Source organism: Phocoena phocoena, chromosome 7, assembly GCF_963924675.1.
Source record: "Phocoena phocoena chromosome 7, mPhoPho1.1, whole genome shotgun sequence".
Lineage (NCBI taxonomy): Eukaryota > Metazoa > Chordata > Mammalia > Artiodactyla > Phocoenidae > Phocoena > Phocoena phocoena.
The window spans coordinates 108,842,721-108,863,677 of NC_089225.1; the positions used below are offsets into that span (position 1 = coordinate 108,842,721).

General features: G+C 41.3%; 1 protein-coding gene and 1 pseudogene across 1 annotated transcript in view; both read left to right on the forward strand.

Moving 5' to 3' along the window:
- Positions 1–20,957, forward strand: part of LOC136125829 (UDP-glucuronosyltransferase 1A1-like) — a 45,574-nt gene that overhangs the window by 1,058 nt on the left and 23,559 nt on the right. The window lies entirely within an intron of this gene.
- On the forward strand, positions 13,354–14,105 carry LOC136125895 (neuropilin and tolloid-like protein 2; annotated as a pseudogene).

The following is a 20,957-nucleotide window of genomic DNA, read 5'->3' on the forward strand; positions in this document are numbered from 1 at the left end:
GGGCCCGTGAGCCATGGCCGCTGAGCCTGCGCCTCCGGAGCCTGTGCTCCGCAATGGGTGAGGCCACAACAGTGAGAGGCCCGCCAAAAAAAAAAAAAAAGATTTCCACCTCTCATTCTCCTTCTAACAGTCTTTTGTGAGATAAATTGTTAAAGTGCCTCCAGTAGTGCAGTAAAGGTTTGCGATGGTCTTTGAGAGGAATGAGAGGAAGGGGTGAGGGTCCATAATAGGATTGACAAGCAATGGTGTGATTCAACCGTGATCACCCTTTAGTAAAGGCATGTTCGTAACAGTTGTGCAATTTTCTCCAGCTGAGTAGGAGCAGAGAACTTGAGCTGTGAATCCATCCATCAGGGGTTTTTACTTGAGGGTGTTCAAGAAGGATGAAAGAACTGGCAAATTACATTTGTTTAAAAAATGTTTTTAAACACTTCTTTTTTTTTTTTTTTTTACAAGCCTGGCTTTGTTTGTTGTTGTTTTTTTAACTTAATTAATTTGTCTATTTTTGGCTGCATTGGGTCTTTGTTGCTGCACACGGGCTTTCTCTAGTTGCGGCAAGTGGGGGCTACTCCTCGTTGTGGTGCGCGGGCTTCTCATTGTGGTGGCTTCACTTGTTGCGGAGCATGGGCTTTAGGTGCGTGGGTTTCAGCAGTTGTGGCACACGGGCTCAGTAGTTGTGGCTCACGGGCTCTAGAGCGCAGGCTCAGTAGTTGTGGTGCGTGGGCTTAGTTGCTCCGTGGCATGTGGGATCTTCCTAGACCAGGGCTCGAACCCGTGTCCCCTGCACTGGCAGGCGGATTCTTAACCACTGCTCCACCAGGGAAGTCCCAATTACATTGGTTGACCTGATAGTTCTTAGTGGTTTTTGTCTTGGAATGGACGGAGGTGTGGTCACAGGAGACCTAAACACCAAAAGGAAGCAGAAGTTTCAGAGAGGTCGAAAAATTAAGTGGAAGTGAGACAATGCCAGAGAGAGAAGTTGGGGTCCCTAATTGAGTCCAACTTTTCAGAGATGGAGCTGTGCTGATGAGAAGTCTTCTGACCTGGAGTTGGTGTCTGGAGTAAAATGTGGGGATGTACCAGAGTTTGATGGCATGCCAGATAGGTCTTCTACTTGGGACACTGAGGGCATCAAAGGACAGTGGCAGGGGCTAGAGAGGAGGTAAAACTGAGCCTATAAACTCAGTGAAGGTGGGGACAATGATGCTGAGAAATGAGTCTCAAAGAGGAAGGGTTTGTTAGGAGGGGCTGACCACATCACCAAACCTACCCTGGCCCAAGCCAGCCCACCCCAAGTTTGCATGACAGGAACTACTGCTCTCCTCATCCTTTCAGAGTCTTCTTAGGTTAAACCTGAATATTGGAGTTTAATTGAAATAGGACTCTTGGGGGCCAGATTTGTTCCTTAATCCACTGAGTTAGCCATCTTTTTTGCCCTTTTATGTAATAGTCACTGAATTTATATTAACTTCCATGACTTTGGATCTCATCGTTTTTGTATTCTTACTTTTGTATCTCTTTTTATTAATGTAGTATATGTTATTGCACAGGACTCTAACTTCACTTTTCTTTTTTGCTCACACCATAAAGGATCTATTCTACTGGTTTTTTCTTCCTATATGCAATGCATTTGACCAATTATAAAATATGTATGTATATATTAGATTTGTAAAAAGGGAAAGTAGGGAGGCATTTTAAAAAACAATTGCCGCTCTTTTCTTTTTACTTTTTCTGTGTGAATATATTCTCTAGAGTAGACTGCATTGGTTCAAATCCTCACTACCATTTTTATAGCTGAATGACCTTGGGTGGGTGACCTAACCATTCTGACCTTAATACTGTCACAGAGAGCACACAAATATTATCTATTATCATTATTTAAAAGGTGCCAAGCAAGACAAGGTATGTCATCTGGAGGCACGTAGATATGTTTGTGCCAATTTATTTGGTACATGAAAGATCATTTACACTGAAATTCTCAAGTTTTATACATTGTAAGCACAGCGTTATCTTTTTTGTTCCACTAGCTTTTGTTTTACTTTGAGATTTTGTCATTCTTATTTATTTGGCTTGGTTTACCCTTAGATGTGACTCTTTTAAATGTTTATGGAAATTCTTCTCAAAATATGAAAGACTAAAGTCTAAAGTTTTAATATTTTTGTTCCTTTTCCTTCTTAAAGTTTATGACGGGTTGAATTATATTATTGGTCTTCTCAAAGAAATAACTTTTAGATTTGCTTATTCTTTTTACTATTTTTGTTTTCTATTTCATTAATCGCAGCTTATTGTTTTTATTAATGCTATCATCCTTGTATCCCTTGATTTATGTTATAGCTGTTTTTCTCATTTCCTTAGGTAAGCATTAAGTTCCTTTATGTTTTCTTAATAATGAAGAATTGAAGGTCATACATAAAACATTTTCTTGAATCCTTAGATTTTGGTATAAATTGCTCTCATTTTCTTTCTCTTAAATTTACATTATTGATTTCCTCTTTGAGTCCGTGGCTATCTATTTTTTTTAACAAGGTTGTTTCTTAATTCCCATATAGTTAAGATTTTTTGTAGCCATCATTCTCTTATTTTTCTCTAATGATTTTGAATTATAATCAGAGAATGTTTCTTGTGGGGTCACTGCTTTAAAAAATTTCTTAATAGGTTGTCTTTATGGTCTAGTACAGAATTATCCAATAGAAATATACAGCAAGCCACATATGTAATTGAAAGCTTTTTAGTAGACATATTAAAAAAAGCAAAATGAGGGGCTTCCCTGGTGGCGCAGTGGTTGAGAGTCCGCCTGCCGATGCAGGGGACACAGGTTCGTGCCCCGGTCCGGGAAGATCCCACATGCCGCGGAGCGGCTGGACCCGTGAGCCATGGCCGCTGAGCCTGTGCGTCCGGAGCCTGTGCTCCACAGCGGGAGAGGCCACAACAGTGAGAGGCCCGCGTACTGAAAAAAAAAAAAAAAAAAAGCAAAATGAGGGTTAAAATTAATTTTAGTAATATATTTTATTGAATCAAAAACATGATCCATTAAACATATACTCAATATAAAAATTTTTTCAGGTACTCATTTGCCATTGTTTCTTCCAGTTTCATTGAGATATAATTGACATGCCGCACTGTATAAGCTTAAGGTGGACAGCATAGTGATTGACTTACCTAGATCATGAGATGCTTACCACAGTAAGTTCAGTGATCACCCATCATCGCATATGGATACAAAATTAAAGGAACAGAAAATTTTTTTTTCCCTTAGGATGAGAACTCTTAGAATTTACTCTCAGCGACTTTCATAGATAACATAGAGCAGTGCTAATTATCTTTACCATGTTGTACATTACATCCCTAGCACTTATTTCTCTTACAAGTGGAAGTTTGTACCCTTTGACCGCCTTCATCCAATTCCCCCTCCCCCCATTCCACGCTTCTGGTGGCCACAAATTGAATTTCTATTTCTATAAGCTTGTTTGTTTGTTTTTGAAGTATAATTGACCTACAGCACTATGTTAGCTCCTATCACACTACATAGTGATTCAGTACTTCCATACACTTCAAAATAATCACTACAGTAAATCGGGCTATGATATTCACCGTAGAAAGATATTACGTAACTGTTGACAGTATTTCTCACACTCTAATTTCTTACCTGTAACATATATTTTGCAACTGAAGTTTGTATCTTAATCCCTCCCACCCATTTCTCTTCTTCCCCTACTCCCCTCCACTCTATCAACTACCTGTTTGTTCTCTGTATCTATGAGTCTGTTTCTGTTTTTTTTTTTTAACATCTTTATTGGAGTATAATTGCTTTACAGTGGTGTGTTAGTTTCTGCTTTACAACAAAATGAATCAGTTATATATATACACATATATTCCCATATCTCTTCCCTCTTGCGTCTCCCTCCCTCCCACCCTCCCTATCCCACCACTCTAGGTGGTCACAAAGCACAGAGCTGATCTCCCTGTGCTATGCGGCTGCTTCCCACTAGCTATCTATTTTATGTTTGGCAGTGTATATATGTCCATGCCACTCTCTCGCTTTGTCACAGCTTACCCTTCCCCCTCCCCATATCCTCAAGTCCATTCTCCAGTAGGTCTGTGTCTTTATTCCTGTTTTACCCCTAGGTTCTTCATGACATTTTTTTTCTTAAATTCCATATATATGTGTTAGCATACGGTATTTGTCTCTCTCTTTCTGACTTACTTCACTCTGTATGACAGACTCTAGGTCCATCCACCTCATTACAAATAACTCAATTTCGTTTCTTTTTAAGGCTGAGTAATATTCCATTGTGTATATGTGCCACATCTTCTTTATCCATTCATCCGATGATGGACACTTAGGTTGTTTCCATCTCCTGGCTATTGTAAATAGAGCTGCAATGAACATTATGGTACATGACACTTTTTCTTTTTTTTTTGCTGTATGCGGGCCTCTCACTGTTGTGGCCTCTCCCATTGTGGAGCACAGGCTCCGGAGGCGCAGGCTCAGCGGCCATGGCTCACGGGCCCAGCCGCTCCGTGGCATGTGGGATCTTCCTGGACCAGGGCACAAACCCGTGTCCCCTGCATCGGCAGGCGGACTCTCAACCACTGCACCACCAGGGAAGGCCCATGACTCTTTGAATTATGGTTTTCTCAAGGTATATGCCCAGTAGTGGGATTGCTGGGTCATATGGTAGTTCTATTTGTAGTTTTTTAAGGAACCTCCATACTGTTCTCCACAGTGGCTGTATCAATTTACATTCCCACCAACAGTGCAAGAGGGTTCCCTTTACTACACATCCTCTCCAGCATTTATTGTTCCTAGATTTTTTGATGATGGCCATTCTGACTGGTGTGAGATGATATCTCATTGTAGTTTTGATTTGCATTTCTCTAATGATTAGTGATGTCGAGCATTCTTTCATGTGTTTGTTGGCAGTCTGTATATCTTCTTTGGAGAAATGTCTGTTGAGGTCTTCTGCCCATTTTTGGATTGGGTTGTTTGATTTTTTGTTATTGAGCTGCATGAGCTGCTTATAAATTTTGGAGATTAATGCTTTGTCAGTTGCTTCATTTGCAAATATTTTCTCCCACTCTGAGGGTTGTCTTTTGGTCTTGTTTATGGTTTCTTTTGCTGTGCAAAAGCTTTGAAGTTTCATTAGGTCCCATTTGTTTATTTTTGTTTTTATTTCTATTTCTCTAGGAGGTGGGTCAAAAAGGATATTGCTGTGATTTATGTCATAGAGTGTTCTGCCTATGTTTTCCTCTAAGAGTTTGATAGTTTCTGGCCTTACACTTAGGTCTTTAATCCATTTTGAGCTTATTTTTGTGTATGGTGTTAGGGAGTGATCTAATCTCATACTTTTACATGTACCTGTCCAGTTTTCCCAGCACCACTTATTGAAGAGGCTGTCCTTTCTCCACTGTACATTCCTGCCTCCTTTATCAAAGATAAGGTGACCATATGTGTGTGAGTTTAGCTCTGGGATTTCTATCCTGTTCTATTGATCTGTCTTTCTGTTTTTGTGCCAGTACCACACTGTCTTGATTACTGTAGCTTTGTAGTATAGTCTGAAGTCAGGGAGCCTGATTCCTCCAGCTCCATTTTTCGTTCTCAACATTGCTTTGGCTATCCGGGGTCTTTTGGGTTTCCATACAAATTGTGAAATATTTTGTTCTAGTTCTGTGAAAAATGCCAATGGTAGTTTGATAGGGATTGCACTGAATCTGTAGATTGCTTTGGGTAGTAGAGTCATTTTCATAATGTTGATTCTTCCAATCCAAGAACACGGTATATCTCTCCATCTATTTGTATCACCTTTAATTTCTTTCATCAGTGTCTTATAATTTTCTGCATACAGGTCTTTTGTCTCCTTAGGTAGGTTTATTGCTAGATATTTTATTCTTTTTGTTGCAATGGTAAATGGGAGTGTTTTCTTGATTTCACTTTCAGATTTTTCATCATTAGTGTATAGGAATGCCAGAGATTTCTGTGCATTAATTTTGTATCCTGCTACTCTACCAAATTCATTGATTAGCTCTAGTAGTTTTCTGGTAGCATCTTTAGGATTCTCTATGTATAGTATCATGTCATCTGCAAACAGTGACAGCTTTACTTCTTCTTTTCTGATTTGGATTCCTTTTATTTCCTTTCCTTCTCTGATTGCTGTGGCTAAAACTTCCAAAACTATGTTGAATAAGAGTGGTGAGAGTGGGCAACCTTGTCTTGTTCCTGATCTTAGTGGAAATGCTTTCAGTTTTGTTCCACTTGTTCCTGACAAGTGGAAATGCTTTCAGTTTTTCACCATTGAGGATGATGTTGGCTGTGGGTCTGTCATATATGGCCTTTATTATGTTGAAGAAAGTTCCCTCTATGCCTACTTTCTGTAGGGTTTTTATCATAAATGGATGTTGAATTTTGTTGAAAGCTTTCTCTGCATCTATTGAGATGATCATATGGTTTTTCTCCTTCAATTTGTTAATATGGTGTATCACATTGATTGATTTGCGTATATTGAAGAATCCTTGCATTACTGGAATAAACCCCACTTGATCATGGTGCATGATCCATTTAATGTGCTGTTGGATTCTGTTTGCTACTATTTTGTTGAGGATTTTTGCATCTATGTTCATCAGTGATATTGGCCTGTAGTTTTCTTTCCTTCTGACATCCTTGTCTGGTTTTGGTATCAGGGTGATGGTGGCCTTGTAGAATGAGTTTGGGAGTGTTCCTCCCTCTGCTATATTTTGGAAGAGTTTCAGGAGGATAGGTGTTAGCTCTTCTCTAAATGCTTGATAGAATTCGCCTGTGAAGCCATCTGGTCCTGGGCTTTTGTTTGTTGGAAAATTTTTAATCACAGTTTCAATTTCAGTGCTTGTGATTGGTCTGTTCATATTTTCTATTTCTTCCTGATTCAGTCTTGGTAGGTTGTGCCTTTCTAAGAATTTGTCCATTTCTTCCAGGTTGCCCATTTTATTGGCATAGAGTTGCTTGTAGCTATCTCTCATGATCTTTTGTATTTCTGCAGTGTCAGTTGTTACTTCTCCTTTTTCATTTCTAATTCTATTGATTTGAGTCTTCTCCCTTTTTTTCTTGATGAGTCTGGCTAATGGTTTATCAATTTTGTTTATCTTCTCAAAGAAACAGCTTTTAGTTTTATTGAACTTTGCTATCGTTTCCTTCATTTCTTTTTCATTTATTTCTGATCTGATTTTTATGATTTCTTTCCTTCTGCTAACTCTGGGGTTTTTTTGTTCTTCTTTCTCTAATTGCTTTAGGTGCAAGGATAGGTTGTTTATTCGAGATGTTTCCTGTTTCTTAAGGTAGGATTGTATTGCTATAAACTTCCCTCTTAGAACTGCTTTTGCTGCATCCCATAGATTTTGGGTCGTCGTGTCTCCATTGTCATTTGTTTCTAGGTATTTTTTGATTTCCTCTTTGATTTCTTCAGTGATCACTTCGTTATTAAGTAGTGTATTGTTTAGCTTCCATGTGTTTGTATTTTTTACAGATCTTTTCCTGTAATTGATATCTAGTCTCATAGCGTTGTGGTTGGAAAAGATACTTGATACAATTTCAATTTTCTTAAATTTACCAAGGCTTGATTTGTGACCCAAGATATGATCTATCCTGGAGAATGTTCCATGAGCACTTGAGAAAAATGTGTATTCTGTTGTTTTTGGATGGAATGTCCTATAAATATCAATTAAGTCCATCTTGTTTAATATATCATTTAAAGCTTGTGTTTCCTTATTTATTTTCATTTTGGATGATAGGTCCATTGGTGAAAGTGGGGTGTTAAAGTCCCCTACTATGAATGTGTTACTGTCGATTTCCCCTTTTATGGCTGTTAGTATTTGCCTTATGTATTGAGGTGCTCCTATGTTGGGTGCATAAATATTTACAATTGTTATATCTTCTTCTTTGATCGATCCCTTGATCATTATGTAGTGTCCTTCTTTGTCTCTTCTAATAGTCTTTATTTTAAAGTCTATTTTGTCTGATATGAGAATTGCTACTCCAGGTTTCTTTTGGTTTCCATTTGCATGCAACGTCTTTTTCCATCCCCTTACTTTCATTGTGTATGTGTCTCTAGGTCTGAAGTGGGTCTCTTGTAGGCAGCAAATATATGCGTCTTGTTTTTGTATCCATGCAGCCAATCTGTGTCTTTTGGTGGGAGCATTTAGTCCATTTACCTTTAAGGTAATTATCAATATGTATGTTCCTATTCCCATTTTCTTTATTGTTTTGGGTTTGTTATTGTAGGTCTTTTCCTTCTCTTGTGTTTCTTGCCTAGACAAGTTCCTTTAGCAGTTGTTGTAAAGTTGGTTTGGTGGTGCTGAACTCTCTCAGCTCTTGCTTGTCTGTAAAGGTTTTAATTTCTCCATCAAATCTGAATGAGATCCTTGCTGGGTAGAATAATCTTGGTTGCAGGTTTTTCTCCTTCATCACTTTAAATATGTCCTGCCAGTCCCTTCCGGCTTGCAGAGTTTCTGCTGAAAGATCAGCTGTTAACCTTATGGGGATTCCCTTGTGTGTTATTTGTTGTTTTTCCCTTGCTGCTTTTAATATGTTTTCTTTGTATTTAATTTTTGACAGTTTGATTAATATGTGTCTTGGCATATTTCTCCTTGGATTTATCGTGTATGGGACTCTCTGTGCTTCCTGGACTTGATTAACTATTTCCTTTCCCATATTAGGGAAGTTTTCAACTATAATCTCTTCAAATATTTTCTCAGTCCCTTTCTTTTCCTCTTCTTCTTCTGGAACCCCTATAATTCAAATGTTGGTGCGTTTAATGTTGTCCCAGAGGTCTCTGAGACTTGTCCTCAGTTCTTCTCATTCTTTTCTCTTTATTCTGCTCTGCAGTAGTTATGTCCACTATTTTATCTTCCAGGTCACTTATCCATTCTTCTGCCTCAGTTATTCTGCTATTGATCCCATCTAGAGTATTTTTAATTTCATTTATTGTGCTGTTTATCATTGTTTGTTTCAACTTTAGTTCTTCTAGGTCTTTGTTAAATGTTTCTTGCATTTCCTCTATTCTATTTCCAAGATTTTGGATCATCTTTACTGTCATTACTCTGAATTATTTTTCAGGTAGACTGCCTATTTCCTCTTCATTTGTTAGGTCTGGTGCAATTTTATCTTGCTCCTTCATCTGCTGCGTGTTAGTCTGTTTTCTCATTTTGCTTATCTTACTGTGTTTGGGGTCTCCTTTTTGCAGGCTGCAGGTTCGTAGTTCCCATTGTTTTTGGTGTCTGTCCCCAGTGGCTAAGGTTGGTTCAGTGGGTTGTGTAGGCTTCCTGGTGGAGGGGACTAGTGCCTGTGTTCTGGTGGATGAGGCTGGATTTTGTCTTTCTGGTGGGCAGGTCCACGTCTGGTGGTGTGTTTTGGGGTGTCTGTGGACTTGTTATGATTTTGGGCAGCCTCTCTGCTAAAGGGTGGGGTTGTGTTCCTGTCTTGCTAGTTGTTTGGCATAGGACGACCAGCACTGTAGCTTGCTGGTCATTGAGTGAAGCTGGGTGCTGGTGTTGAGATGGAGATCTCTGGGAGATTTTCGCCGTTTGATATTATGTGGAGCTGGGAGGTCTCTTGTGGACCAGTGTCCTGAAGTTGGCTCTCCCACCTCAGAGGCACAGCACTGACTCCTGGCTGCAGCACCAAGAGCCTTCCATCCACACGGCTCAGAATAAAAGGGAGAAAAAGTAGAAAGAAATAATTAGTAGAAGTAGAAAGAAAGAAAGAAGGGAGGGAGGGAGGAAGGAAGGAAAAAAAGGAAGAAGATAAAGTAAAAAAAAGTAAGATAAAATATAAGAAATTTATTAAAATAAAAAAATTATGAAGAGAAAAAAAGAAAAAAATATTAAAAAACTAAAACAAACCAACAACAAAAACGGATGGATAGAACCGTAGGACAAATGGTGGAAGCAAAGCCATACAGACAAAATCTCACACAGAAGCATACACATACACACTCACAAAAAGAGGAAAAGGGGAAAAAATCATAAATCTTGCTCTCGAAGTCCACCTTCTCAATTTGGGATGATTCGTTGTCTATTCAGGTATTCCACAGATGCAGGTACATCAAGTTGATTGTGGAGCTTTAATCCGCTGCTTCTGAGGCTGCTGGGAGAGTTTTCCCTTTCTCTTCTTTGTTCTCACAGCTCCCGGGGCTCAGCTTTGGATTTGGCCCCGCCTCTGCGTGTAGGTCGCCGGAGGGCTTCTGTTCTTTGCTCAGACAGGACGGGGTTAAAGGAGCCGCTGATTCGGGGGCTCTGGCTCACTCAGGCGGCGGGGAGGGAGGGGCACGGAGTGCGGGGCGGGCCTGCGGCGGCAGCGGCCGGCGTGACATTGCACGAGCCTGATGCGCGCCGTGCGTTCTCCCGGGGAAGTTGTCCCTGGATCCCCGGACCCCGGCAGTGGCGGGCTGCACAGGCTCCCCGGAAGGGCGGTGTGGATAGTGACCTGTGCTCGCACACAGGCTTCTTGGTGGCGGCAGCAGCAGCCTTAGCGTCTCATGCCCGTCTCTGGGGTCCGCGCTGTTAGCCGCGGCTCGCGCCCGTCTCTGGAGCTCTTAATCCCCTCTCCTCGCGCACCAGGAAACAAAGAGGTAAGAAGTCTCTTGCCTCTTTGGCAGGTCCAGACTTTTCCCCGGACTCCCTTCCGGCTAGCCGTGGCGCACTAACCCCCTGCAGCCTGTGTTCACTCCGCCAACCCCAGTCCTCTCCCTGCGCTCCGCCCGAAGCCCGAGGCTCGGCTCCCAGCCCCGCCCGCCCTGGCGGGTGAGCAGACAAGCCTCTCGGGCTGGTGAGTGCCGGTCCGCCCTGTTCCTCTGTGCGGGAATCTCTCCGCTTTGCCCTCCGCACCCCTGTGGCTGTGCTCTCCTCCGCGGCCCCGAAGCTTCCCCCTCCGCCACCCGCAGTCTCCGCCCGCGAAGGGGCTTCCTAGTGTGTGGAAACTTTTCCTCCTTCACGGCTCCCTCCCACAGGTGCAGGTCCCGTCCCTATCCTTTTGTCTCTGTTTATTCTTTTTTCTTTTGCCCTACCCAGGTACGTGGGGGGTTTCTTGCCTTTTGGGAGGTCTGAGGTCTTCTGCCAGCATTCAGTAGGTGTCCTATAGGAGTTGTTCCACGTGTAGATGTATTTCTGGTGTATCTGTGGGGAGGGAGGTGATCTCCGCGTCTTACTCTTCCGCCATCTTCCCGGAAGTTCTCTCTGCTTTGTTATAGTTGTTCATGTTGTTCATTTGCTTTGCCTTTTATTTTCCACATGTAAGTGAAATCATACAGTATTTGTCTTTCTCTATCTGACTTATTTCACTAAGCATAATAGCCCCAGGTCCATCCGTGTTGTCGCAAAAACAAGATTCCATTCTTTTTTATGGCTGAGTAATATGCAATAGCCAATATTCTTGTCTATTGTAAATAATGCCGCAGTGAACATAGGGATGCATATATATTTTCTAATTGGTGTTTTCCTTTCTTTGGTTAAGTGCCCAGAAGTAGAAATGCTGGATCATATGGGGTTTCTATTTTTAATTTTTTGAGGACCCTTCATGTTGTTTTCTATAGTGGCTTCCCCAATTTACTTTTCCACCAACAATGTACGAGGGTTCCCTTTTCTCTACATCCTCACCAACACTTGTTACTTCTTCTCTTTTTGATAATAGCCATTCTGACAGGTGTGCAGTGATAATCTTATTGTGGTTTTGATTTGCATTTCCTTGATGATTAATGATGTTGAGAATTTTTTCATGTGCCTATTGGCCATCTGTATGTCTTCTCTGGAAAAATGTCTATTTGAGTCCTCTGCCGATTTTTAATCATGTTATTTGTTGTCGTTGTTGACTTGTATGTTTTCTTTCCGTATTTTGGATATTAACCCCTTATCAGGTACATCATTTGCAAATACCTTCACCCATTCAGTAAGTGGCCTTTTCCTTTTGTTACTAATTTCCTTTGCTGTTCAAAAAATTTTAGTTTGAACTTGGGTGGGGTTTGTGCCGCGGCCTCAGGCTGACGGCGCAGGTCAGGTCCCTCAGGTCCACGCTCCCCGGCTCCGAGGCGGTCGATGAGACTGAGCGCCGCGGAGCAAGCGGTGGCGCCCGTCGCGGGGCTGGGGCAGCGCAAGAGCCCGCCGGGAGCCTCGGGCATGGAGGGCCGCAGGACCTGAGCCCTACCCCTTGGGGAGCAACCTGGTGGCGGGCGATGGGGATGGAGCAGGGCTGTCGCTGCCGCCTCCTCGGCCCCGCAGCGAAGCACCGGGCAGCTCGGGATCATGGCCCTGGAGCAGCTCTGCTCCATCCTGTGTGGTTAATAACAATACTTGAAGTGGAAGGGATTGCTGTGGCCCAAAAGACCTAAGATGGACAAAATATTGGAATCAAGCACATGCCTGCAACCCAGCGTGGCCTTTGGGTTCGAACCAGCAATGGAGGTCATTTTGCTTCACCAGATTATCTTGACTCATATCCACCAAACAAGGAATGTATCTACATTTTGGAAGCTGCTTCACGTCAAAAAACACAGCTGACCTTTGATGAACATTATTGTATTAGAACCATCATTTGAATGTCGGTTTGATCACTTGGAAGTTCGAGACGGGCCGTTTGGTTTCTCGCCACATGTAGATCGTGACTGTGGTGTGAAAAGTCCTCCATTAATTAGATCAACAGGGAGATTCATGTGGATTAAGTTCAGTTCCGATGAAGAACTTGAAGGACTGGAATTTCCAGCAAAATATTCGTTTATTCCAGATTCAGACTTTACTTACCTAGGAGATGGCCAGTTTGAATTGTCAGGAGCTGACGGAATAGTACGTTGGAGTCAGGTAGAACAAGGGGAGAAAACAAAACCCGGCCAAGCAGTTGATTGCATGTGGATGATTAAAGCTACTCCAAAAGATAAGATTTATTTGAGGTTCCTAGATTATCAAATGGAGCACTCAAATTAATGCAAGAGTGCATGAGAAACAGGCACAAGAGTGCATGAGAATGCAAGAGAAACTTCGTTGCAGTCTATGATGGGAGCAGTTCTAGTGAAAATCTGAAGGCCAAGTTTTGCAGCACTGTGGCCCATGATGTAATGCTTAAAACAGGAGTTGGGGTGATACGGATGTGGGCTGATGAAGGTAGTCGGCTTAGCACGTTCAGAATGCCTTTTTTTTTTTTTGCGGTACGCGGGCCTCTCACTGCTGTGGCCTCTCCCGTTGCGGAACACAGGCTCCGGACGCGCAGGCTCAGCGGCCATGGCTCACAGGCCCAGCTGCTCCACGGCATGTGGGATCTTCCCGGACCGGGGCACGAACCCGCGTCCCCTGCATCGGCAGGCGGGCTCTCAAACACTGCGCCACCAGGGAAGCCCCAGAATGCTTTTTACTTCCTTTGTGGAGCCTCCCTGCACAGACAGCACTTTCTTTTGCCATAGCAACATGTGCATCAATAATTCTTTAGTCTGTAATGGGGTTCAAAACTGTGCATACCCTTGGGATGCAAATCATTGTAAAGAAAAGAAAAAAGCAGGACTGCTTGAACAAATCACTAAAACTCATGGAACAGCTGTTGGCATTGCGTCAGGGATTGTCTTGGTCCTTCTCATTATTTCTATTTTAGTACAAGTGAAACAGCCTTGAAAAAAGGTCATGGCTTGCAAAACTGCTTTTAATAAAACTGGATTTCAAGAAGAGTTTGATCCTCCTCATTATGAACTGTTTTCACCGAGAGACAAGGAGACATCTGCAGACCTGTCGGAGGAACTGGACAGCTACCAGAAGGCACGGCGCTCCTCCACTGCGTCGCCATGCATCCACGACTATCACTGCGGATCGCAGGCACCCAGCATCAAGCAAAGCAGGACCAACCTGAGTTCCATGGAACTTCCCTTCCGAAATGGTTCTGCACAACCGCAGCCAATGAAAACATCTAATAGCATCTTCAAAAAGAGAAGCTACGCTTTCAAGCAGGCACACGAGTGCCCTGAACAGGCCCTAGAAGACAGTGATGGAAGAGATTCCCTGTGAAATTTGTCAGAGGGAGGGAAGATGCTGCACAAGCATCCATAGCCATCGATTTTTTTTTAACATCTTTATTGGAGTATAATTGCTTTACAGTGGTGTGTTAGTTTCTGCTTTATAACAAAGTGAATCAGTTATACACATATGTATATCCCCCTATCTCCTCCCTTTTGCATCTCCCTCCCTCCCACCCTAGCCATCGATGTTTAATCTTCTACTGAAGGTGACATTAATTATTAAATATGTACGCATGTAGCCTACAGAGCACCCATACTGTCTTCAGCAGCCAGCCCTTTTCTCCTGTCAGAACTAGGAAGACCTTCATTCCCCACTAACCTAATGGAATGGTGAAGTTTTTATCATCTCAGGCAGTCTATATATGTTAACCCAACCAAGGAACTTACTCCATTCAGTAAAAAACAGAAAATAAGCCTCTGTTGCTCAGTAGCATTTGGAGAGAGGAGGGGTAGTGGTGCGCCGGGCTCAGCTGCCTGCCTGTCTTAGCAGCAGGAAGACTGATCTTGATTGACACAGCTCTGTCAATATTTTGATCCCACAGTAAGTTTAAAGGTAAGATTTTTCTTCACATTCCTTTTATTTTTTTCTTTTCTCTAAATTTAAGTTGTTTTATAAGGCAGTAATTTTACCCTTTCAGTTTCTTATATAAATGGTTCATGTATCACACGTATTTCAATATAGGCATTTGTTCTAGAATTTGTCAAAATAATAACTAGTTACTGTGGTAAATGCCAATTAAGACACAGAGTTGTGTTCTGTCCATCTGCTTCTTCTTCACTGGTTTCTATACTGCTGCCTTTTAATTACTGGATCCTTAGTCTTTATTTTCTGTGATATGATTTAGCACTTTTAAGTCACATTTTGTCTTAGTTATATTATACGAGAAAGTTTCATAATCCTGGGATGTATGCACCATTGCCAGTTATACCTAAAAACTTGAAAACGATTAAAATTTTTAGAAGTGCTTTGAAATTCCCCAAGTTTTATCACATTCAGTGATAGCCCATTCACTCCTGTGAGCAAAAAGTCACTTAATTCATTTCGGGGAGGCCTATCATTATATTCACTTCCTGTGTTTCTCATTACTAGATCTGTGTCTTTTATTATTTTTATAAAAAGATGATCTCACTCCCTTTGTGTTGGTTTATCTTATAGGATATGGTAACCAAGGTTGTACGAGAGTTAAAGGAAAATGCCTAAGAAATTGTATAAGCCTTTAGATTGCTTCTTATTTGGGCTAATACATTTTTCTAGTTCTTACCAAGAATAACAATTTCTACTTTTTTAAAAACTGCACTTTTGACCTTATTTTTTTAACGGTACATAAACAATAATTTATAAACATGATATAAAAACTCACTGCCTTTTTTGAGACTTTTGATATTATTTGATACTGTACAAACTTTATTAAATCAAGATTAAAGAGCTACATGACAGATTTCTTTCAGTGTTCACATTAGCAGCTTTGTATACAAATATGCTGTGGTGGAACTTTACACGGTAATTTACTGTAAAGACCTTGGTAATGTGTACATAAGCATTTGTTTCCTCTTGTTATTGCGTTTAGTTTATGATAAATTTTTCACTGTGTGACATTTATTGTTCTAAATCACTACACAAATCTGATATTAAAATATATATTATTACATGACAAAAAAAGGTTTTAGTTTGATATAGTCCCATTTGTTTATTTTGCTTTTGTTTCCCTTGCTTAAGGAGACCTATCCCAAAAAAATTACTAATATTGAAGTTAAAGAGCATACTGCCTGTGCTTTCTTCTAGAAGTTTTATGGTTTCAGGTCTTACATTTAAGTCTTTAATCTATTTTGAATTTATTTTTGTGCATGGTGTGAGAGAGTAATCCAGTTTGATCTTTTGTATGTAGTTGTGCTTTCCCAACACCATTTACTGAAGAGGCTGTCTTCCCCTCATTGTATATTCTTACCACCTTTGTCATAGATTAATTGCCCATATAAGTGTGGGTTTATTTCTGCTCTATATTCTGTTGCATTGATCTATGTGTCTGTTTTTGTGCCAGTACCATTCTGTTTTTGTGTGTGTGTGATTCCCAACATTTTTATTTAAAATAATAGCCGTGGGGGGCTTCCCTGGTAGGGCAGTGGTTAAGAATCCACCTGCCAATGCAGGGGACATGGGTTCAATCCCTGGTCCGGGAAGATCCCACATGCTGCGGAGCAACGAAGCCTGTGCACCACAACTACTGAGCCTGTGCTCTAGAGCCCGTGAGCCACACTACTGAGCCCTCGTGCTACAGCTAGTGAAGCCCACGCACCTGCAGCCAGTGCTCTGCAACAAGAGAAGCCACCACAATGAGAAGCCCACGCACTACAATGAAGCGTAGCCCCTGCTCGCCGCAACTAGAGAAAGCCCGCGTGCAGCAACAAAGACCCAATGCAGCCAAAAATAAATAAATAAAATAAATAGTAAAAATAAATAAATAACATGTTTTTTTAAAAAAATAAAATGAAATAATAGCAGTGGGGAATACGACCATCTTTTCATATTTCCAAATGAACGCTTTAAATAATCCCCAGTTTTTATTACTTATGTGTCCAGATTCTACCAGTTGTGCTTGGCTTCTTTATCTTTCTTTTTTTTTTTTGGTACACGGGCCTCTCACTGTCGTGGCCTCTCCCGTTGCGGAGCACAGGCTCCAGACGCGCAGGCTCAGCGGCCATGGCTCACGGGCCCAGCCGCTCCGCGGCATGTGGGATCTTCCCGGACCGGGGCACGAACCCATGTCCCCTGCATGGGCAGGCGGACTCTCAACCACTGTGCCACCAGGGAAGCCCCTATCTTTCTTTTTTAGCCCTCACTGGGATCATAAGTTTTCTTTCCGTCAAGGGAAGTTTGTTTGTGATGGTTTCTGGGCTATCAGATTTGGCATGTACAGTTGCAAACATAGTTGGAGCAGCACTCACAGCTAACATACACTAACATTAACAGCAAGAAGAAGTTTTTTACATGGTCTTTCCTCTATGTGTATCATCCCACAAATTGCCTTCAATCATAGACTGAAGTACCATACTGTTTTGATCACTGTAGCTTTGTAGTATAGTTTGAAACCAGGGAAAATGACACCTCCAGTTCTGCTGTTTTTAAAAATTGGAGTGTAGTTAATTTACAATGTTGTGTTAATTTCTGTTGTACAGCAAAGTTATTCAGATATATATTCTTTTTCAGATTCTTTTCCATTATAGATTATTACAAGGTATTGAATACAGTTCCCTGTGTTATACAGTAAGAACTTGCTATGTATCTATTTTATATATAGTGATGTGTATCTGTTAATCCGAAGCTCCTAGTTTAACCCTCCCCTGTCCTTCCCCTTTGGTAACCATAAGTTTCTCTTCTGTGTCTGTGAGTCTGTTTCTGTTTTGTAAATAAGTTCATTTGTATCATTTTTTTAGATTCCACCTATAAGTGATATCACATGATTATTGTCTTTCTCTGTCTGACTTAACTTCACTTAGTATGATAACCTCTAGGTCCATCCTTGTCTCTGCTCCAGTTCTGTTCTTCTCTCTCAAGATTTTTTTTTTTTTTTTGGTTATTCAGGGTCTTTTCTGTTTCCATACAAATTTTAGAATTATTTGTTCTCATTCTGTGAAAAATGCTGTTGGTGTTTTAATAGGTATTGTGTTGAATCTGTAGTTTGCCTTGGGTTTTATGGTCATTTTTTTTTTTTTAAAGAAGATGTTGGGGGTAGGAGTTTATTAATTTATTTATTTTTGCTGTGTTGGATCTTCGTTTTTGTGTGAGGGCTTTCTCTAGTTGTGGCAAGCGGGGGCCACACTTCATCGCAGTGCGTGGGCCTCTCACTATCGCGGACTCTCTTTTTGCAGAGCACAGGCTCCAAACGCGCAGGCTCAGTAGTTGTGGCTCATGGGCCTGGCCTCTCTGCGGCGTGTGGGATCTTCTCGGACCTGGGCTTGAACCCATGTCCCCTGCACTAGCAGGCAGACTCCCAACCACTGTGCCACCAGGGAAGCCCTGTATGGTCATTTTAACAATATTAATTCTTCCAATCCATGAGCACAGTGTATCTTTCCATCTGTGTCGTTTTCAGTTTCTTTCATCAGTGTTTTACAGTTTTCCTAGTATAGATGTTTTACCTCCTTAGTTAGATTTATTCCTAGGTATTTCATTCTTTTTGATGTGATTGAAAATAAAATTGTATCATTAATTTCTTTTTTTGAATAGTTCATTGTCCGTGTATAGAAATGCAACAGATTTCTGTATAATAGTTTTGTGTCCCACAACTTTACCCAGTTCACTGATGAGTTCTAGTAGTTTTTGATCATGTCTTTAGGGTCTTCTATGTATAGTGAGTGTCATGTCATCTGTAAAGAGTGACAGTTTTACTTATTCCTTTCCAATTTGGATTCCTTTTATTTCTTTTTCTTGTCTGATTGCCGTGGCCAGGACTTATAATATTATGTTTATTAAAAGTGGCAAGAGTCTTGTTCCTGATCTTAGGAACAAGCTTTCAGCTTTTCACCACTGAGTATGGTGTTAGTTGTGGGCTTGTCATATATGGCCTTTATTAGTCTGAGGTATTTTACCACTATACCCACTTTGTGGAGTTTTTTTTTTTTTTTTAATAAATGGATGTTGAATTTTGTCAAAAGATTTTCCCACATCTATTGAGATGATCATATGACTTTTAATCTTCAGTTTGTTAATGTGGTGTATCACCTTGACTGATTTGCGGCTATTGAACAATCCATGCATCCCTGGGATAAATCCCACTTGATTGTGGTATATGATCTTTTTAATGTACCACTGAGTTGCTAATATTTTGTTGAGATTTTTGTATCTATGTTCATCAGTGACATTGGTCTGTAATGTGTGTGTGTGTGTGTGTGTGTGTGTGTGTGTGTGTGTGTGATATCTTTTTCTAGTTTTGGTATCAGGGTGATGCTGGCCTCATAGCATGAGTTAAGAAGCATTCCTTCCTCTCCTATTTTTTGGAATAGTTTGAAAAGGATAGGTGTTAACTCTTCTCTAAATGTTTGGTAGAATTCACCTGTGAAGCCATTTGGTCCTGGACTTCAATTTCTTGGGAGTATTTTATTACTGATTCAATTTCATTATTGGTAATTGGTCTGTTCATATTTTCTATTTCTTCCTGGTTCAGTCTTGGAGATTGTACATTTCTAGGAATCTGTCCATGTCTTCCAGGTTGTCCATTTTATTGGCATATAATTGTTCACAATAATCTTTTATGATCCTTTATATATTTTGTGGTGTTTGTTTTGACTTCCTCTTTCTCATTTCTGATTTTATTTATTTGGGCCCTCTCTCTTTTTTCTTGATGAGTCTGGCTGAAGGTTTACCAATTTTGTTTATCTTTTCAAAGAATCAGTTCTTAGTTTCACTGATCTTTTAAATTTCTGCCCAGATCTTTATTTTTTTTATACTAACTTTGGGGTTTGTTTATTCTCTTTAGTTACTTTAGGTGTAAGGTTAGGTTGTTTATTTGAGATTTTTCTTATTTCCTGAGGTACACTTGTATTGCTCTAAACTTCCCTCTTAGAACTACTTTTACTGTTTCCCATAGATTTTGGATTGTTGTGTTTTCGTTTTCATTTGTCTCCAGGTATTTTTTTATTTCCTCTTTGATTTCTTCAATGACCCATTGGTTGTTTAGTAGCACACTGTTTAGCCTTCATGTGTTTGTGTTTTTTGCAATTTTTTCCTTGTAGTTGATTTCTGGTTTCATAGCATCATGGTTGGAAAAGGATATGATTTCAGTCTTCTTAAGTTTACTGAGACTTGTTTTGTGGCCTAGTGTGTGATCTACCCTGTAGAATGTTCCATGTGCACTTGAAAAGAACGTGTATTCTGTTGCTTTTGGATGGAATGTTCTATCTATATCTATTAAGTCTACCTGGCCTAATGTGTTGTTTAAGGCCAGTGTTTCCTTATTGATTTTGTCTGAATGATGCATCCATTGGTGTATGTGGGGTTTTAAAGTACTCTAATATTGTTGTTTACTGTCGACTTCTCTTTTTATGTCTGTTAATATTTGCTTTTTGTATTCAGGTTCTCCTATGTTGGGGCCATATATATCTATATATATACCTAATGCTGGCCCACTGGTAGGTGGAGCCAGATCCTGGAGTCTCTGGCTGCAGGGCCTGAGGGTCCTGGAGCTGGTATCAGCCTGCTGGAGGGTGGGGTGAGGTCCAGGGGGTCCCTGGGCTAGTGCTGATGCACTGGTAGGCGAGTCCATGTCCTGGGCCCTCTGGTGGACAGGGCCAGATCCTGGGCCTTCTGGCAGGTGGGGCCATGTCCCAGGTGGCTGCGAGCTCAGGGGGTCCGAAGGAAGCTGGCCTACTAGTGGATGGGCCTGTGTCTCCACTCAACTAGCTACGTGGCCTGAGGCATCCTAGCACTGGTATTGACAGGCTGGTGGGTGGGGCTGGATCCCAATGCTAATAAGCTAGAGGGAAGATTCCAGAATGTCACTTGCCAGCACAGTGTTACTGTGGTAGAACGGAGCTCCCCAGTAGAGCTGCTGCCAGTGTGTATATCCCCAGGATGATCTCCTGTTGCCTCCTGCCTCTCTGGGAGGCTCTCCAAGATTAGCAGGCAGGTCTGAACCAGGCTCCTTTCAGATTACTGCTTCTTGCCTGGGTCCTAGTGTGTGTGAGATTTTGTGTGCACCCTTTGAGAGTGGAGTCTCTATATCCTACAGCCCCCTGGCTTTCTGGAAAGTAAGCCCTACTGGCCTTCAAAGCCCAATGTTCTGGAAGCTCTCCTTCCTGGTTCTAGACCCCCAGGCTGGGAAGCCCAATGTAGGCTCATATCCTTCAGTCCTTAGGGAGAACCTCTGCAATTGTAATTATCCCCCATTTGTGGGTCGTCCACCCAAGGGTATGGGTCTTCACTCTACCTTGTCTCCACCTCTCCTA